The following is a 21,131-nucleotide window of genomic DNA, read 5'->3' on the forward strand; positions in this document are numbered from 1 at the left end:
CCGTGTTCCTTTTTTTAATTGTCTCTGTCGTCAAGAATTGTTACATGTTACATCGCTGAGACACCGACGATACGCCAAGAAAAGTATTTAGCATTTAAAATTTTGTTCAAACAAAAACTTAACAAATGAGACCATACACTCTCAACTTAGTTTAGTCTTAGAAATTAAATAATTAGGTAAGCGGAACGCGGCTTTGAAGACTGGTGAAGCACGAGCACGTATTTGACGCAGGTTAAATCGCAACAGTGAGTGTACCCGAACCGAGCGTGGAACGTGGTATGAGTAGCGCGGCTCACTGTGCTAATTACGAGTGAGATTGACAGTGAGTAGGCGGAAGCTACTGTGCTTACTTACTCTTACTTACTCACACTTACTTTTACTTACTCACATCAACGAGATTTATATCTCGGCGTGCTCTTCTCCCATTGGTTCTTTCCGATTTTTTTAGAAGAAGCAGAGATCTAAACCGTTTGGGCGGTCAAAAGACAAAAAATCAACGGCGAGCATGGAAGCATGAACAATTACGACCCGCCATTTCTCGCTCTGATAAGTCGACGTGAACTATGACAGCTCGAAGTTTACCGATCTGGCCGGAGCGCCGGCGCCAACAGTGTCGAACAAGGCTGTCGACTTTTAGGTGTTAGAAAAACAGGCGCGACGAGCTAATGGGCCAGGACGAAAGAAACACGGCAAAAATTACGGTCCGCATCTTAGTGCCAAAAAATTCTAAAAGTACAAATTTGTGCGTTTCTTATTCTTAACATTACATTATAAAAAAATAAATAAAAACATATATGATACAAATAGAATAATAGTAATAGATTCGTAATAAAATAACTAGGAAATGAAAGCAGCGAAGAATACTAAATATGATACTAAATTACAATACTAAATATGAATGAGCGTCCCTCATACTTATGGCTGGCAGTATATGTTGTTTACTCTGACAATGATCCATGCCGTGCGCACACTTCTCCTCCACAGTTCATCGGTACGAGCCAGGTTCGCACTATCACGCATTTCTTCTCTCACCGTGTATTCAATCGTTTCTCCCTTTAAGAGCTCTTTGACGGATAGTGCAGCCGTTGATCATCGGAGGCCCTTATTCTCAGTGTTCATTTTTTGGCTGAATTTTGTACATAAGCATTGGTGGTCTCCCTATTCAACTCTGAGGGCAGCTACAAAGGTGTTGACGGGCGGTCGACTGGCGAAAAAATGGATTTGCGACAAAACGAATGATTTATTATAACTTACATGCGTACTCGCTGGTCTGCTTCTCAAGAAAAGGAAGGAATCTCGACAAACACTAACTAATTAACTAACTACCTAGCGAGCGAATACAACTAGATGTTAAAGTAAATTTCAACACTTTCACTTCTGTTTTACGCTGTAAATGGATGATTCCCAGAGTCTGTCTGTGCTTTTGAAAGATCGTGTGCTCCAAGTATTTGGTAAGTGTGTCCGCTGTTGAGGTTGTTTGAGGGTTTATACTGCAGTTTAAAGACCCCCTTCTCGTATGCTTGTCTCGTGTATTGATAGAGGACTTTCATGTGCTTGGTTCTTCTATGGCACAAGGAGTGCTTGATCAATTTAATTGTACTCTCGTTACCCATATACAGAGTTTCCAGAATCTCAGCGGGGCCCAGGTGCTCGTTTAGCAGCCTCCTGAACCACATGACCTCTTTCGTGGTCTGGCACGCAGTTACGTATCCCACGGCGGTGGTGGAGAGCGCGGTGATTTGGCGTCTCTGCGGACTTCAGAATACCAACCTGAATCCAAACTTGGTTATATAACTCGTCAAGTGCCTATACCAGCCATTACTGAGTGTCGCAGGCCGTAGTTTACCACATCTTCGAGGTACCTAAGGATCCGTTGCACCGCAGTCCAGTGAATCTTTTGAGAGTTTTGCAGGTAGCGGCTGACAAGCTTTACCGCGCTCGTGACTACCGAGAGATGGCTCCCCACGTCCTTGTGACGGTCAGCAAGTATTGCCACTGGATTCGCACTTTTGGTACGGAACATCTGTCTGATACAAGACGATGGATCCGCCCTTCTCGCGTAGAATCTGCAATACTAGGAACAGTTCTGCCTTATTATCGGCTACCTCGAATTCTTTGTGCAAATCTCGCAGTAGATGCTGAATTGACTCCTTATCTATTGACGCCAACAAGTCATCGTTGATGTATATGGTCTAGCCTGTCCCTGTGCGTGCCGCTCACGAAAACGCACGAGTCTACGCTCGTGGACTTTAGCTTGAACTTTTTAAAGTTCGGAAAGTTCCAACGCGGTGCGAATTGCTTCAATCCTAAAGACTCCGCTTCAGTTTGCAAGGTTTAATACGCTGCCGCCATTTGGCATGAATTGGTCCAGAGAAGTCAGCATGGATCAGCTCTCCGGTGCGCTCTAGCTCTGTGGTGCTGCAGTGAGAGTCGGTGCATCTTTCCGATGGTGCATTTATTTGCCTCACGCGTCTACAATTGTAGTGAGCCATCTTCTTGTGCTAGCCTTTAAAATTACTGGCTAATACCTTTCTGGTCTTCGTTGGCAAGTCGATGGGGAATCTTTGCAATCTTCAAACTGCACAACATACCCCGGCTCGACGCTCTGTCTCTAACACAATACGGTCATCCTTGTTGAAACTGCATTCATCACTGGGCGATTTCATTTCAACACATCTACCAAATGCTGACACATCTACCATCTACTTTTCATGCCGAACCGTTGAACAATCTCACGTTTATGCAGCCTTGACCACGCATTTCCAGAGAGCTTCTATCTCCAATGCGAATGTACCTTGGCTTGTTAGACTTCTGGTGCGTGACGAACCACTTCCTTGGACTAGACATGTGATCATTCACGCCCGAATCCAAAAACCACGTTCTGCTGTCTGTCTCGGCGGCCTTAATGGATGCAAGAGCTTCGCTGATATACCTTTCACCTTGGGGTCTCCCGCTACATTTTTTTCTTCGTTTCGGATGTTGTTTAACCCAATGATGGTACTCATGACATTTATAACACTTACCTTGTTTATTTTTCCCTCCTTAAGGCCTTCCAGCAACTCAGTTTCTGAAATTCTTTAGAATTCTTGCTTCTTCCATGATAAGCCGCGAGGTTAGATTGGATATTGTCTTGCTTTCTTCGGGGACGACTTCCAGGCGCTTCTGAAGTGGCGGTAGCTGACACGAGTATTACGTAACGTAATGATCTTCGTTATCGCCGATATAATCCAGCATTTTCTCATGTAGCAGGTTCAACGTGTGTACCACATCTTTGATTTTCGCTATGCGGGTCGTCACGTCACTGGACTCTTGCTCCTCCGTGGCGTGCCATTTGTGTTGCAGCAAGTGTATCGCGAAATCAGTTTTTTTATTCGTAGATAGCCGACAATCTGTCCTACGTTGCCTTTGTCGTGTCGCAATTAATTATGTAGAGAATCAATTGCCTTGCGACTGTAGTCGCGATAAACTTTTGCGCTGTACACCACCGCGAAAGGTATCTGCCTTTTGCCACGTGACCACATCTCTTTCGTGCTGTCTACGCACCGTCCCGACCGCGCTATCCACTGGCTCGTTCCGGTTTTCTTGTCTCTCGCTCGCGACTTTTCAAGCTTTCTGAGCATTTAAGATCATACGGATTTGGAACTTAAAAACACCCCAGTTATCCACGCCGCTAAGTTCGGTAATAACCGAAAACTCGGTCTCCGTTGCATTTTGAAGTTACCTTTGCGCTATTGCACGAGTCGGTTATAACCTCGGTTTTTCATCAGAGTTTTCCGCTCCAACAAAATCAAGTCATAATCTAATTGAGCCCTTAACCATATACATCCATATGCAGATGAAGATTAGTTTCGTTGCGGTTTAGCGACAAACGAGTTTATTATAACCTCAAGATTATCTTGGTATTTCAGTCTGTGTACGTGCTGGCTGCTCTACTTTTCAAGGAAAGAGAAAGAATGACGACAAAAGCGGTGTGAACGTGGAATGAAGAAAATAATTATGTGAAACTGACCGTGGTATACAAAACTAGATGTCAAAGTAATGCATTTCAACAGTATAAGTTAGTGAAAATGTAGTTGTGTTTGGTCGACTAATGAACCCAATTTTTTAGGTTTTCCCATCAATCGCTACTAACCAACCGTACCTACTGAACTTATTCGAGTTTATTGGTATTTTGCAACAACCCTCTATACCAATAAAAATACCAATAAAAATAGACGTGAAATGCCAGGATTATTTGACCACGCCGCGGGACAAACCGTATACACGATGTTCTGTGAAATGGTGTACATCATTTTTGAAGCACTTCCAATAATGTAAGAAAAAAATATTTCTAACACAAATTAGTCAGCTTTGAGTCGGCTGTAAATTGCGATATTTAAAATTGGCAACAAATTGTTTCTTTTGATAAAAAGCCAAGGTCATCTTGACTTTTTTAAGTAGCACAATATATTTTTGATATCATAGCATTGTATGTGTGAATTTTGGTTTACAAAGGTGTTGTCATTTTTTGAAGGCGACATTGAGAAATAATGCACAGTTGTCTTTCCATAGCAACTTATTAGGAAAATCAATCTGAAGTATAATATCGCCTTCAAAAATAACTAAATAAATTTTCACTGTATGCTCAAACAGCAATTTAAAAAAAAAATTTTACGCGTCATCTAGCAAAGTAACTCCTTAAACTTTCCAAAAAACTTCAGATCTGTTTTTACGAGTGCTTGAATATTTTCGCGAGTCAGTGTATATGTGTGAGAAATCACAGGAAAGCAAATGTTTTCGACTTTCTAAATCCGAACAAAAGATTTTTCAATTGGAAAACAGATGGTATTATTGTCTCAGACAAAACGGAGAACATTTCGTAAACATGTTATGAAGATCGTGCAAAACTATTGCAATTTTTTGCGCAATAAAAAAGTAGCGTAAAAATGGAATTGTCATTGATTTTACCTTATTATCTAATAATGAGCAAAAAAATTAAAGAAATCTCATTTGTAGCTCAAGTCTTTCTCGCGTGTAGCAAAGCTGTAATAAATTTGTATTTTATTAAATATCTTTAGGATCAAGTCTGATAAAAAGAACGTTCCATATAAAAATCCCATTATTTAGTTAATTGCATTTTAGCGTGTTCGTATAAACCCAAAACCAATTGGAGTAGGAGACCACTTTACGCGCCGCTTACAATAGCAAACAGTGCTAGGTATCACGGGTACCTGCACGAGTCGCCAATCTACTAAATGGACGTGATTGAACGACCCACTGATATCAGTATCACGTCTCGAACAGGTCTAGTCGACCGATTATAGTCGACTCGACCATAGTTGCTCTGACAGGATAAACGTGACATTCGATGCTTTTTCGTGTCCCACGTTTTCGAGGCCATCCGACCTCCGATACCATTTTTGTATCACATGCGACGTTATTGATTCAGCATAGTAGTGGTTTGAATTGACTAAACTAAATTTTCCTATGGAATTACAAATAAATTACAGAATAGGACATCTAGCAAATGAAGTATAGAATTCTATACATCCGCAACATGTACGTACTTTGTACTATATTCAATCGTATTATGGTATAAGTGTTTAAAACTCCAATTTTAATGCTCCAATTTTTATTTTGATCTCCCAATTGCAACAACTGCTCATTTTTCACTCGATTCTATGAATTAAAATATAAGCTTATTAAACAGTAATTTCTTAAATGCAAAACCTTCTTTTTGCTATTAGAATACTACAAGTCAAATTTTACTGCAAAATTTTCCAACTAAAACGTTTTTGAAAATTAAGAAGATATTTTATTGTCTAAAATTAATTTTATGCTTTATTAAGTTTTCGCCTGCAATTTACTTAAAATCTAATATTACAATTAACTATACATGTGTGTACTAAATCTTACGCTATGTGTTAATTCATTTCTCGATTTTTCAATAAACTTTATAATGATTTATCTGATACATCGCAGCATCACGATCGTTTCTGTGTCCTCCGTCAACCAACGGTAATTGTGGTAAGAAGTTTGCCCTCCTCACTGATTTCCATGATTTTTTAATATTTTGTTGCGGATATGATTCTGAACAACTTTTTCCTATGCATGTAACCACCGGACTCTCAGTTTTCGAGATATTGGCAAAAAATTGTCGGTACCATAACAGTGAATTCTGTCGATAATTGTGCGTCCGCAGTACCGTATACATAAGTATTAATTACTGGCTGCACAAAATAAAAGGTAATCCGAACCTAATTCTTATCTCTTGTTTATAGTATACAGGGTGGTTGGTAACTGGTGGTACAAGCGGAAAGGGGGTGATTCTACCCGAAAAAAGAAGTCGAAAATATAGAATAAAAATTTTTCGTTTGAGGCTTTGTTTTCGAGAAAATCGACTTTGAATTTTCGCTTTGCACGCGTGCACCTTATCACGTCTCGTTATTACGGATCTCACTGTAGATCGTTGTCTCGATGGAGAAATTTAAAAAGAAAAAAAATTAAAAAAAAAATTTTTATTCTATATTTTCGACTTCCTTCTCCCTTTCCGCTTGTACCACCAGTTACTAACCACCCTGTATATGTATAAATGAGAGTTGAGCGAGCTTGAGTACCATATACCGCCGATCCTTCTGACGAAGACTCAGTTCATTACAGTCTGTAAAAGATATTTGTTATCAGCCAATGAAAAATAAATATCATCAATGTTTTGGATTTGGGTTTGAGTTACCTTTGTCAATTCGGCCAACGCTTGTGTGAAATAGTAACAGATTAATTGTAAAAATAATTAGAAATTTAATAATGAATAATGACAAATGTTGTCGCAATTATGCACACACGAGACTGTTAGTAGCGATAGTAACAAATATATAAAAACATAAAATGTATATTATTCATATACTATTTACTTTGTATTGCAGCACAAGTTGGAACACTTGCATGTGCAGTTGTGAACAAGATTTTCGTAGAAGCTGTTTATTTAGATTCGAAAAGTATAATATTTAGATAAGGAGATCGATGGTTGATGAATGATAACAGATCGCCAAGCTGCGAACGAAGCGACGAACGTGTTGGCTATGCTTGTGAGTCTGTCACGGATACACATACATGAGCAGGCTTTAATGTCTAGCAGTCTTCCACCAGTATCTCGGCAACTAAAGTTGCCTGCCGTTTATATGCGCAGGAAATAATTATTCAAAATGTAGAGCTTAGCGATATATTTCAAAATCATTGAAATCGAAGAGAAACTGGCTTTTTTGCAAGTTCACTTTTATTTCTTATTTATTTCATTATTGATTTATTTAATAAACGGACATATAATTTTTGAAATTCGAAACAAAATATTTGGTTATGTCAATACACTTCTTTTCTAGTAATTTCCTATACTTATCATTTTAATCCTTTTGATACATATGTAACAGATAAATAAATAAATTAATAGCTAATAAAATAGAAATTTCATTACATAGTTCGACCCAACTAATTTTCTATTCAAACGAGTGGAAATAAGTGGTTAAGAAGAAAAAGGATCAAGTGGTCGATTTTTAGGTTTTAGTAGTCAGCTACTAACGATTACGATCATTATTTTCCAAACAGTACATGCACAGTTTTATGTTAGCAATACAGTTCTAAATTATTAGTTAGGGAAATATTTCGAGCAAGAAATTTAGTAAATTTTATATATAATTTTTAATGCACCATGAGTTTTCGTAATACATATCTCTTACTTTTAAAGCTAATTTGAATTTCAGATTAAAGATCACACTTTTCCAATACGTCAACTTCCAATAGTTCTCTATTTTTTTTCCCATATATTTATTTTAAAAACCTATTATACGAAATATTCTTTCGTTTTGCCGATGCCAATGTCCGTGTGACATCAATCTTATCTCAACCATGAGATAGTGATCCCGAGCTTTGGACTCCTTTGGACACATCACCACTTTATCATCATAGCCTACACAGGAGCTATGACACACCTTAGTCCACATCATAGATAAAGGCTTCGACCCCTGATCTCCGACACATCATCGAGTACACCTAGCCCCTCAACATACTAAAACCAAAACGTATATAAACCGAGACTTCACCCAGCTCGGGCAGTTCTTCTTGTTCCTCTTCTAGTTGCTGTACTCATACAACCCCTATTCTCCGGTTCGGTGTTACTTTGTAAGTGTTAACATTTATAATGAAGTTTTATAAAGGAAAATTAGTAGTTGGGTTACGACCCAGCCTTCTTACTACCACCCAAGTACCAACTTTACGTGACATCCGCATTGACGCATTGACGTATCTGCTTGTGGGTGATATCAGATTACTCCCTCTCCAACTGGATATATTCATATTAAAATACTTCTTTGTAAACTACCAACTGACAGAAAAACCACAAAAATTGACGAAAATGGATTTGTAATTTTGTTCTTTTCGTATTGTTGCCGTTAGGTTTTTATTTGTTAGAAGTAAAAAAGGCTTTGAAGTTACCAGAATATAACACCGTTGGAATTTTATCAACAATTATAGTATGAGATCGCAGATTGTGTACCAAAGTGAATATAAATCGATATCGAATTCCAGTACATCGTTTTTTAGTAATATTAATACAACTTTAAGGAATCTATATTAAGGACGCTTAGCATTTTGAACGTATGAAAATCAGTAAATTTTTCTAGCAACTTTTTTCTTTTAAATAATCCAATAGAAAATATTTTTATGAGATTTATTATATAAATATTGACGTATAGAAAAAGGTACCTTTTTTGATTTATTTTCAACAGAATAACGATGTCCAAGTAGCTGCGCAATGAGTTTCCTGAAATTGAACTGTAAATCGGTTTCCCATGTATTTCCGAACTCTCTGTATGAACAAACTACCAAAAATTTTCATTTCCTACATGACAAAAACTACTGAAGTACATAGAGATTTTTCGATTCGCTGAAAATATATTTTCAAGACATTTTCATAACAAAATTTTTTGCCAAAAAGGCATATTCCTAAAAATTCCTGTGTAAGTATACAGGTCCTCCTGTTAAGATAAAAGTATTTTATGGGCTAGTATTTTAGTGCTATAGTATTAATATTATGGTATTTTCTTAAATTACAGGACGTCTTTTTAACCCTTTAAAAGTGTAGTGGGTTTTAGCAGTGTATAATATTTATTAATTTGAAGCATCTTTTGTATCTTAATAGAATAATAAGTTTTAGTTTATTTGCTATTTGCCATGTTACTTTATTTTAAATAACATTATTTAAATAATAACATATTTAAAAAATAAATTTTAGTAAAGGGATATACAATCTTGGAAGCTTAAAGAAGGTAGGGCAAATCTAACATTTTTTTCGCATTCAAGTATTTGGTAAAGGACCAAGATTTTTATAGGAATCTTTAAGCGACGCTTAACTCTATGTTTATATTTTTTTTATTACGCAAAATTACAAAATGGCACAATTGCACAAGATTATCTGACTCCATATCCAGCGGAACCTTGTTTGCGTACACCCAGCGGCAAATATGACTGGAGAAAGTAAACAAATTTTGTGCGAGCATGTACAAAAATAGATCGTCTCCAATGTAGCGTATGATTTTTTTATAATTTTGAAAAGTCAGAAAGTCGCGGCTTGTTAAGAACAACATTTTATTTTTTGGCTGAAAAAAAATCAAATTTGAACGTTTATAAAAATTCAACTGACTAAGATATCAAAAAAATTGTACGCTACATTGCAGATAATGTTACGCAGAATAACGTGTAAAAATATCAAGTTAATCGGATGAAAAGTTTGGGGATCTGCTGGGTGCAACATCGAAAAGCAGTTTCGAAAAAACGCGTTTACAGTTTAAAGCTAAAATACGCGTTTAAGTTTTCGCTAAAATAAAAGAATGCTGTAGTCTTCAGTATTATAACTTCGCCATTCTTAAAAATTTCAAAATACCCTTCTACCATAGTATTCTATACATATCGAACTTTAAAAAGATGCAGAAAGAAAGAATTTCGACATTTTGAAGCCGACATAGTTGCATATTTGTCATCTTATTTGACATGTACAATTTCGGTGAAATTGTTTCAAAAACAAGCTTCGAGATATGTTTTCTTAAACGTTATAGTGATAGGAAAAATACATTATTATTATTAGCTATATAGTTATATATCTATATACATGCAGCGGGTGAAGAAGGTATTTTTGCGCTTTACAAGGAGAATAACTTTTTTACTATTGAACCAAACGACTTGAGTCTTTTTAAGAAGTTACTAGGATTTGTTTATTAGATGATGCGAAAAAAATTTTTTGAAAGAATTGTAATTAAGAGGGTATTCTATTCCAAAAGCCTTTTTTCGAGCTTTGTAAAAAAACAAAGAATATTATTACTATCCATTTTTTATCATTCGTTAATTAATATAATAATTATAATATCATAATTATTATTCGTTTATTTATATTTTAAGAATAGATAAAAGAATAAAAAAATTCAAAACTTGAAAAGTTATCGGTTGTTAAAGTGGTGGTGGGGGAGGGGGGGGTCCAAGAAAAGGGATGTTCTGGCGTGCATGGTTCCAACCTTTCTGGTCATCTGAAACAAAAAAATCCAACGGATTCTTAATCAGTAAAGATGTCGTTGTCGCGTCTACATCAAAGAAGTAAAAAAAATTTTTTTTCACAAAATGATGGCTGTTTGAAGAAAAAAAATTTTTCACGTATTTTTTTAACAGTTCCAAATTTTATAAAAATAGTTAAAAATTGAAATTTTTGACTTTAATCTAGTAAGCGACAGGGGGATGTATAGAGAAGGTTCACACTAAGTTTCAAATAAATCGGTTCAGTAGAACTTGAGATATCATGCACGCCAGCTTGAAAAAAGTAGTTTCGAGAAAAACGCTTTTAAAGTTTTGAATGAAGTTTCACGCAGTTTTACTCATATAATGGTACGATATACTTCGATATTTCCAATCGGCGATTCCTGCCCCATACAATGGACCTTCCTCCACTTCAAAATGTTTATTCTCTGAAGTTTTTTCGTATAAATGAGCAGTCCTGGTTTCCTTTGAAGCACCCGAAGTCGGATTTCAGAGCGTTCGATCCGAGTTTCGTCCCGTTTCACAGCGAACGCATGGGCTTCTCGACCAATCGTCATTCCCATAACGTTCAGTATTTTTAAAATGGGTATAAAACCTTCATTAAAAATACTAACAGCGAGAAAAGTAGCAATTTTAATGGTCCGCGTTCCTATATGAATGTGTTTCGGAGCAAAAGTCCATATCGAGGAATTTAACGATTCGTTATTATTCTGAGTTTCAGAACCCAAACATCGTTCTAATAAGGTATTTGCAGACAAACTTTCATAGATTGGCTTTATAACTTTCAATACATCGTCACTTAGAGGAGGATTATCATGGACAAATTCATCAACAGTGCCCTCAGCCACAGCTATTTGCTTTTTGTTCGATTTGTTCCGGTCGGTTCGGAATAGCGAAGAGAAAAGCAAAGGTCATGTTTTACAATTTTTTTATCTACGCTGGTAGTGGAAATTTAAACAACATATTTAAAGATTTATGCCAGTTATGTAAACGCTGAAGATTTCATCAAAATCTGTTAACGCCGTTATAAACTACAAACGGATACAAATGCCAAAAATGCAGTCTTGCACGACTTTCAGTATATATATGTCGGGTTAGCGTTAGATTTAGAGGCGTGTAACAAATCTTCATTCGGACTAGCCATCGTTGTTGTACAATAGAGATTATATTTACTGGTATAAATATTGATTTTTACAAAGTTTGTCAAATAACCGTGGTGATTAGGCACTCAAGATGTTAAAGACAATGTTCTTAGGTTCAATAACGAATCTACGGTCAACGGGGTAACTCTTTGTTAAACGTAGAATATATTCTGAAGCACAAAGTAACGTTTGCTGCGACGCTCGGTATCATACTGCACGTAAAGACGATGTGAAAACTTTCCAAGGTGATCGCAAGAGTAAAAGACTGATGGAAATTTTCCTCTCCTTACGATCGCGTTTGTTCGTTGCATATTGGCCAGGGATACTAACAAAGTTCCAGCCGCCGTTACTAGGCAGACCCGCGTAGAACTGCCATTGCTCCTGACCGGGGTTTGATTGTTACCACAACGTGTGTCCCACAATATTGGCACTTCTCTGTTAGGTAAAAACGTTCATCTCGTGACCGTGGCTATGTTCGGCGATCAGTTATGTCACCTCGAACTCAAGTCCACTGTCACAAATCTCGGGCAAACATAATCGGATTGAATCATAACAACTACCTCTAAGTTTTATTATTTAAGTACAGCTATAATAAATAGTCTAGACTAAAGTATTGGGGATCTTCCCAAAATTTCCAAAAGAAAGGCCCTGATGTCCTTTCATCTCCGACATATATTTTATGTATACATATTTCCAGCATGCACAGGGCGTGACTGATAAAATATTACAAGCTGTCTCCTGCAAAGCCACTGCTGATATCAACACTGAAATTTTCAGCTGTAAAATGGTGTGTTAAATGGTAAATAATGATAAATATAATGGGCAAAATGGTAAAGAGGGGCTAACATTTTAGGGTGTAAGATATTGTGTGCGCGAGTTTCTTAGGGGCGGAAACGGTGACACCCCTATTTTTTCAGAATGATATTAATATTAATATATATTAGTTTACTGGTAGCAGGCGTATCATTTATTCGATATTTGGACAGATGTTCGCCCTTAATTGTCTTCATATCTGTAGTAGCAATGGAGATACGTTAATTTGAGTATTTAAATCATTTTTTACAAAATTGCGCATTGTAACACACGAGATCCAGTGTAGTTCTGAGAGGAGACGACCTATATACGCTGCATTTGTCACTAGAAGCGGAGCTTAACGCGCTTTTAATTATCTATACAGAATGGTTGGTAACTGGTGGTACAAGAGGGAAGGGGGTGATTCTACGCGAAAAAAGAAGTCGAAAATATAGAATAAAAAATTTTTTTTTAATGTTTTTAAAAATCTACAGTGAGATTCGTTATAACGAGACGTGATAAAGTGCACGCGTACCGAGCGAAAATTCAAAGTCGATTTTCTCGAAAACAAAGCCTCAAACGAAAAATTTTTATTCTATATTTTCGGCTGCTTTTTTCGCGCAGAATCACCCCCTTTCCGCTTGTACCACCAGTTACCAACCACCCTGTATATCTTCAGTATCGCCAGAGATACGATAGTTTGAATACTTCATTATTGTTTTACAATATTATACAATATTTGCAATATTATTTTACAAAATTACGCGTGTATTGTAGCGCAAAACGACTTGTTTGTGCTATATTTGTCACCAAAAGCAAAGCTAACAATTTTTACCTTTTTTATTTCGGTATTTTTTTTATTTTGCATAAGGAGTTATAGGAGAAAATAATTTACACAAGGGGTCTCCGTGAAAATGTCGAAAGATATCAAAACAAGTATATTTTACTTTGAAATTTATGTCATCAAAGAGTTGTCCATTATCTTCCGAATATGCATTTATTCTTGTGATAATAGTTGTACGAACATGATGACATTGTTGGAGTTACGGATTTATAGACGGTGTGAATCTTTCTTTTCATAGTCCCCTTCGTAGTTGATGACGTTGCCATCACCTTTTTCTTTACGTAACCCCATAAAAAATTAAGTGGTGTTAAATCAGGTGACCTATTTCAAAAATTATTTTCAAAGTAGAATACATTTCTTTTCATATCTTTGGCATCTTCGTGGAGCTCCCATTACGTAGAGTAATTTCTGCTATAATTCTTTAACTATGCAAAATAAAAAAGATGTTTTACGTAAAAATTGTTATGTTCGATAACAGTTTGTCCGAATATAGAAAAATGAATATGCCATCCTATTCTTAAAAAATGCAGATAGCACCCTCAAAAATTCACCACACAATATCGTACATCCTAAATTGATAGCCCCTGTGCTATTTAACATTTAAAAATTTTAAATTGATATCTGCAGTAGCTTGTAGCACTTTATCTACCTCACCATGTATAATACATAACTGTTTTATATTTAAAAAGTTAAAGAATCTGAAGAAGATAAAGACTTTATCAAAAAATAAAATGGTTGTATAAAGTATGACAATTACAAACGCCAGTTTTATTATTAATATTGACTTGCGCAAATCAATTTAATCGGGTTATAATATATTATTATACGTAGCTATGGTGATTATGGCGAAGAAAATCATTGCAGGTTAATTTAATTTTAGTTTCGCACCTGAAATGTCTTGTCAAAAATAAGCAAACGACCGAATACCTTTGAATGGTATTTCTCTTAAGCGTTAAAGATAATTATTTGTTGCGCTTTACCCTCTGATATTATCTGAGAGAATCTATTTTAGAAATAATTTATTTCTCACGTAGGAGTTTGTTTATTTGCAAGAACTTTACTCTCTAATAAACTCGTTTGCTATTTTATTTTAAATAAATATTAACTATTTGACTTCTTTATTCGTTATTTTCGTTCCAAATAGAAAATGTCCAACCGTATTGTGGGTGCACTTATCCTCTTGTATTTTTGTAACGCAGTTTCAAAGTTCAAACCGAATGAAAGAAGCAAACACAGAACGAAGGTGTTTGGCGAGTGTAAGGTAGCGTAGATATCTATATCATTGGAGAGGATAGGACTTGCGCATTGGTTGGTATTCTGTTTAGCTTCCTCGTCGGCGGCGTACACCTAGTTCCATCAGTCACGTGGAAAACTTCCGCGGCTTCGCTTCGTTTCCCTGGTTCCTTCTTTTCTTCTGACTCGGTCGTTTTGCGTTCTTTCGTGTTATGTTTGGCAGCAAGTAACATCGATTGATTCAAGAAAAGAAGAAGTTGCGGTATCTAACAACTGGCAGAATCTGACAAAGGTAAGGGACGATTCAAACTCCACGTCTCGTAACACGTCCACGTTTGCCTTTTTCCAGAAAAACAAGAGAATACTCCAATATCTTGAATTTCTTCGTTTGATATACGTACTTTGATATTTTTAAATCAAATATTCGCCATACATATTACGCTATTGTTGCAAGTGTAATTATTTTTATTGCAGAGAAACTATGTTCAATTAAATCACAGAGTTGTGGATTTTGTGACAATGGTTGTTTTTATATACAGAACAAATTAATTTACATTCGATAATAAATCGATGGATTTCATCATATTGTGAGCTTCCCTCCTGACAACTAGAATCTCATCTTATTATTTAAAAAATCGAAAAGTTTTTACAAAAGTTGCATCTCATCATCAATATGGCGCATTTTTAATGTCATTTGTCGCGTAGTTTAAAGAAGTATTTGCTTCATTTCTGCAATTTTAAAACGCAGTGGCGTAAAGCCTCACACGATAAGAGTGCTTTGCCATACTAATAAACTATTTGAAGAACTATCGCATCTGAAATGTAACTTTATTTTCAAATTTGATGTAACTTTGAGCTAATAATAAGAGTAACACAAAGCGAAGCAAAATATTTTTATATGTCATTTTATATGCCTTCGTTTGTATGCAAACGTACAATTTGTATCTTGATACACGTCTGCATGATTACCTATGCGATCGACGAAAGTGAAAGAAGCCTTTGAAAGAAGAGGGAAAGGAAAGCTTAATAGGGAAGGAATACAACTTGCAAGAAACGCATTCGTCTGTTGATATCCATCTATAGTTGGATACTTTTATGTTCTTTAAATATCGTTGTAAGAGTTACGCACTGAATTTGTACGTTTTCATCGAAGTATTATAGAATAAATTGAATCGAGTAACTGTTTCGATACATAAATTCAAATCTAAATACTAGACATGAAGTATTTTTTAAAGATTCGTAGTAGCGAACGTTTTATTTTATTAGTATTACTAATCTAATTCCTATTATAGAAATTGTAATGAAAAGGACATCTTGGGTAGACAGACGGAAACGTTGGAAAATATTTATTCGTATTAACGGGTTAAAACATTTGTTACAGAGTTTGCGTTAAATGCTGTTATTTCTTTACTTATGAGATGTAGGTTTAGGGATTCTTCTGAAAACGCTTTTTTTTTTATTGAACTTTTTATCAATCTTGCAAGCAAACACCTGTTTTAAAGGATAGAAATAATACAAAAAATTAGACAATGAAATTACAATGGCTCACGTGTGTCTATAAATATTTGAAATTACTCATTTAAAATTATTATAAAATTGAAATAATGAAATTGTTGAAAAATTGTTTAATTACCAAGCTTCGATGTATCATTCTCTTTTTCTTTTCATCATAGGTATTATTATAAACATTTTGTGTAAAATTAGTGTTGTATGCACCATAGATATTGTAAATTCCTATATTTAGTTTTCTCGTTGAACATAATAAAAAGCACATTTTCGTTTTAAATCTATTGCTTGCAATCGCGTATTATAATAAATTATAGCTCAACTGACATCATAGGTTGATCTGTATAGCTTATGAAAAAGATTGGTTCGCCTTAAAAATTCTAGCCGTCGCATTATTTATCTTTCATAGAAGAAGAATACCACTAAATTATTAATAAATATTACAAGACATCAATTTGAAACTAGTTTATTCAACGCGAAGAACATTTAGTTTCGCAGCTTTTATCAGCGATTCGGGGTTTGAGCTTCAGGGTACAAAGTCGCATTAGGGAAAAGAACGTGTAAGGACGGTTTTGTATTTCACTGATGCTGAAAAAGTTTTTATTTCCTTAGGGAATGAGCTTTATATTCGCGATACCTCTATATTCGAATATTCTAATCTTCGAGTTTCGAGGATGTTTTGTTATATTTGCATATGAATCATGCTGTTACACATCTGTTGTAACGAAAGAAACATTGTCATGAAATTTTTCGTAAGTGCGTCTATCGGTGAAGATATGATAATGGAAAGGTTCCATACAAGGGATCATGTTTGTTGAGGGGGAAGTGGGAATAATTTTATACCAAGAAGAGTTTGTAACTTAAAATCACATCTATCTTAACTATCCTGTTTTATGTTTTTTACTTATTTGTGAATAAGCAAGAAAATTTTGCAACAGTTTAAGTAAGATTCAAAAAATAGATTCTCGAGATTTACTTTAACAGAATTTTGTCATTTTAATGGAAGGAATACAGTAGTTTTTGTACATTTATATTACATTTTGCACGGTTATTGTGCATTTTTAATTACATTTACATTTATAATTACATTTTATCGCAATATCACCTTAGAAAGTAATAATTTTTTAGATTAAATTTCGAGATAATCATTTTGAATCTCGTTAAAAATTTTTTTATTTTTGCGTCTTTATGGGTTTTCGTTTGATTAAGTGTTCTATGGTCGGCAAGGTCTGCGTAAATTCACTATTACTGCTTATCATAAACCAAAATCCAATAGGTTCGTTGAGATGCGTTGCAAGCCGCTTGAATAAAAGTCAGATTATTTGGTTTCATTATATTACATGCAATTTATCCTATGTACGTACGTTCCGCGTTATACGAGTTCCGTATCGTAATGCGATATTCTTATAATACGATTATAAAATTGCTTAAAGAGACTCTATCATACACATGTACAGTGCTACGAATAATTAGAAGCTCATACACATTTCCTGCATTATTCGTTCAATATTTGCCAGAAACCGCTGGTCGTATGTGGATATGTTAAGTGAAATTGTTCTCCTAAAGGATACATTGAACGCTATAGGATACCAAAAGATGTGAGATGGCGAATTATTGCCTATCATAACGTGAAATAGAAGACAGAAGAACAATTTTTCAACAAGACAATGCTGCTATTCATGCAGTCCTCACTAGGAAAAAGTAGTTTCAGCATTTTCGAATAGAATTATTTTACTATGGTCAGCATTACGTTCTGATCTGAATCCGATCGAGAATCGAGAAAAGTTTACGATCACTAGAAGGCCACCAGCAGAAAATGTCGCTGAACTTGAAGAAGGAATAAAATCCGCGTGGTTGAATATTCAAAATAAAACTTTTATACGTTAGTGAATAGTGCAGATTAATAAAAAAGGTTAATAAAAGTAATGAAATATAATGAAAAATTCAGTAAATGTTGAATGAAAAAGTAACAAAATTACCATTGAATTTATTTTTTCACAGCTAGAAACACAATTTTAAAGGAAATTTTAATTTTCTTCAGACTTTAAAAGAAGACAATTTTTGTTTGTCGTATCCTCCTTTTTTTATATTATCATGTTACTTGATTTTTTATATTATTGTATTACATGAATTATATAAACGATTTTGTCAATTTTTGTTTTAATATTATGAAGAAATCAAAAAATAGGATTCAATTTCTAATTATTCACGCCACTGTACGAATATGTATGTGAGTAAATTTTAGAAATGCAAAAGCGTATCACTGTCCAAAATATACAAGGCAAACAAACACGATCAGTACATGTTTGCATGTAACTGATTTGCTTCCTGTTCACTAATTTTCTTATTCGTGACATATCAACAAATGTTTAAGTTTTTGAATTCACTCGAAAATCATAGTTTCGCATTATCTTTGGTATGATAAGGAGAATTTTACGTATTGCGTGACAGTTATTTCTATGTAGAATTAGTGTAGAAAAAATGTGTTTTAGTTCCTGCGCTATGGATCCTTTCTAACGCAGAACGTGTAGTGAGAGTCAACTGAGCATGCATTTTGCAAACAAAGGGATCCTATACTATTGACTTACATACAGATTTACTAACGTCTTTTTATTATCAATTTGTTTTCCTACATACTTTATATCTTTTCCATCAATTTTCAATTTATGCAACATGTGTGTAAGAGTTCTCTAATACCGATAGCTTTCAAGTGTACTCATTTTCACTATTACTGTATCTTGTGTGTTATAGAGAATTTCACACAATACATTGTACGTCAAGAACAGTGTTTATTGTTGAAAAATAGAAGAATACCATTCGCTGTAGAAATTTGACCTTTTTTTTCTTTTCTTTCACTTATTATTAATATCTTTTTGTTTGTAGGAACTATAAGGAATATACTATGTAACTTTCAGGAAGGTAAAGGTGTACGATTGTAATAACATTGTTTAAAACAAAATAAAATTGAATGGCATTCATTTCCCCCGAGATATGTACGTGTATTGCTATTTTATTCTTTTGAATTTTCAATACCGTTAAACAATAGTCTCTCTAGCATTCTAACGTAAATCAGTATTGGATATCGGGCTAACGCACATGACAGGCACAAAGGTGCAGTTATGATCTATAGTATATATTCTACTGTGTAAAGTGTAAAGTATAAACTAGAAAGAATCAATTGGACAAGTTGGTCGCAATTGTGTTAGTTTTTTGTGAATGCTTCATAATGTAACAGAAGTCGTAAATTAGTTTTCAAAAACATTTTTACGATAAACAACTTCCTTTAGCTCGAATATACGTACTATTATTCAAAATGTAACTTTACACTAACAATAAGTTATCTTTATTGCAAAATTTAACTTCGATGTTCTCGTTTTACATACATTATTTGTAAATATTTGTATCCATTTCAAATTTAGGATTATTTTTTTTAGTTTCTAATATCGAATATTCTTTACGTTTTACACTTTTGAATATAAAACAATGATGTAATAATTACAAATTATCACCAGTATATAAATAATTGTGTAGATACACCAGGCACTAACGTATACTAATATATAATATACGATACATATTTTTGGTAATTATACAATAATATTTATGTATAAATATGTTGTATATCGATACAATGTATATCAATAATATTTATAAATCTATTTTGATCCTACACGTATTGTTTATTTGTATAATTATGAGCCGTATTGTAAGAAAGCAGCTAGTAAAAAAGTAAGGTAAACGAAAATTAATAATTAACGATCAGTTTTACACTTTAAAGTTTAAAGAAACATCAAAGTAAGATCAATATTTTTAAGAAGGTGACTAATTAATTATTACATGCATTTCTGTAACTCGATTTATTTGAACTATATTATGCTTATTTCAACGCACTTTTACTGGTTCGGATTTCATCTAAAAATGTGAGTCCCATTTGGGTGATCTAATAGAATATATTTAAAGAAGAAACTGGAGATGTAATAGAGTATATAAAATTTAATCGAATATATACAGTGTCTCGCGAAAGTATTTATACCCTTTTTACAAACATATTACGTGTATTATACGAAACATTTTAAAATTTCATTAGCGCTACTGACACGCAACTACACGATTATAGTGATAAAATTTTTAACGGTTCTGAATATTTGTACACAAACTACAAGATATTTAGTGCAAGTATACAGGGTGGTTGGTAACTAGTGGTACAAGCGGAAAGGGGGTGATTCTACACGAAAAAAGAAGTCGAAAATATAGAATAAAAATTTTTGTTTTAATTTTTTTTTTAATTTTTCCATCGAGACAACGATCTACAGTGAGATCCGTTATAACGTACGGCACGCGTACCGAACGAAAATTCAAAGTCGATTTTCTCGAAAACAAAGCCTCAAACGAAAAATTTTTATTCTATATTTTCGACTTCTTTTTTCGCGTAGAATCACCTCCTTTCCGCTTGTACCACCAGTTACCTGTATATTTTACAGAGATTACAAAAATATTTAAACTTGCAATTGTTTATAATATTAATAGATCTTACAAGAGATGACAATGACTGCGCAATCTCGAATGAGTTTATTGTATGTGTATTTGACATTTTAGGTTGATATAGATTTAGGTAAAACAGCCCCGTAAGTATTTGAGTGAATAGTGATTTGTTCTGGAGAACTTGATGACTTTGTCTATATCCTACTTTATAAATTCTCGTAATATTACGTTTTTTTTTATTTTTACGATTTATTTTGATAAGTTTTCGATTATTTTTATTTGTTATAGTGCTCCGGCATATTTTTACAATTTTGCAGACGGAAATTGTAATACAGGCGTGTAAAATCAATGAAATTGCTGCATCAAGAACAAAATTTCTCGATTAATTTTTCAAAAACAAAGGGCCACGTACTCAAATCCTTTGAAACTGTTTTATCGTCAACTTAAAGCGTCAAATGCACATACAGCCAACTTATTCAAGATCTCGCAATTCTCGTCATTTCCTTGTTAGTATCCAATGACACCATTATTATTATACGCTGGACTGTATATCTTTTTAAATTGGATCCAACTTTTACCAA

The 21,131-nt window shown here is 34.4% G+C and overlaps 1 protein-coding gene across 1 annotated transcript in view; it reads left to right on the plus strand.

The window, feature by feature from the left end:
• The first annotated feature begins 14,710 nt into the window (after window positions 1-14,710).
• LOC117160785 (uncharacterized) overlaps window positions 14,711-21,131 on the plus strand; it is a 131,416-nt gene continuing 124,995 nt past the window's right edge. Inside the window, exon 1 of the mRNA XM_076622768.1 lies at window positions 14,711-14,854. The gene's annotated coding sequence lies outside the window, so the exon portion shown is untranslated. The remainder of the gene's footprint in view (window positions 14,855-21,131) is intronic.

The sequence above is a fragment of the Bombus vancouverensis genome, chromosome 11 (assembly GCF_051014615.1).
Source record: "Bombus vancouverensis nearcticus chromosome 11, iyBomVanc1_principal, whole genome shotgun sequence".
Taxonomy (NCBI): Eukaryota; Metazoa; Arthropoda; class Insecta; order Hymenoptera; family Apidae; genus Bombus; species Bombus vancouverensis.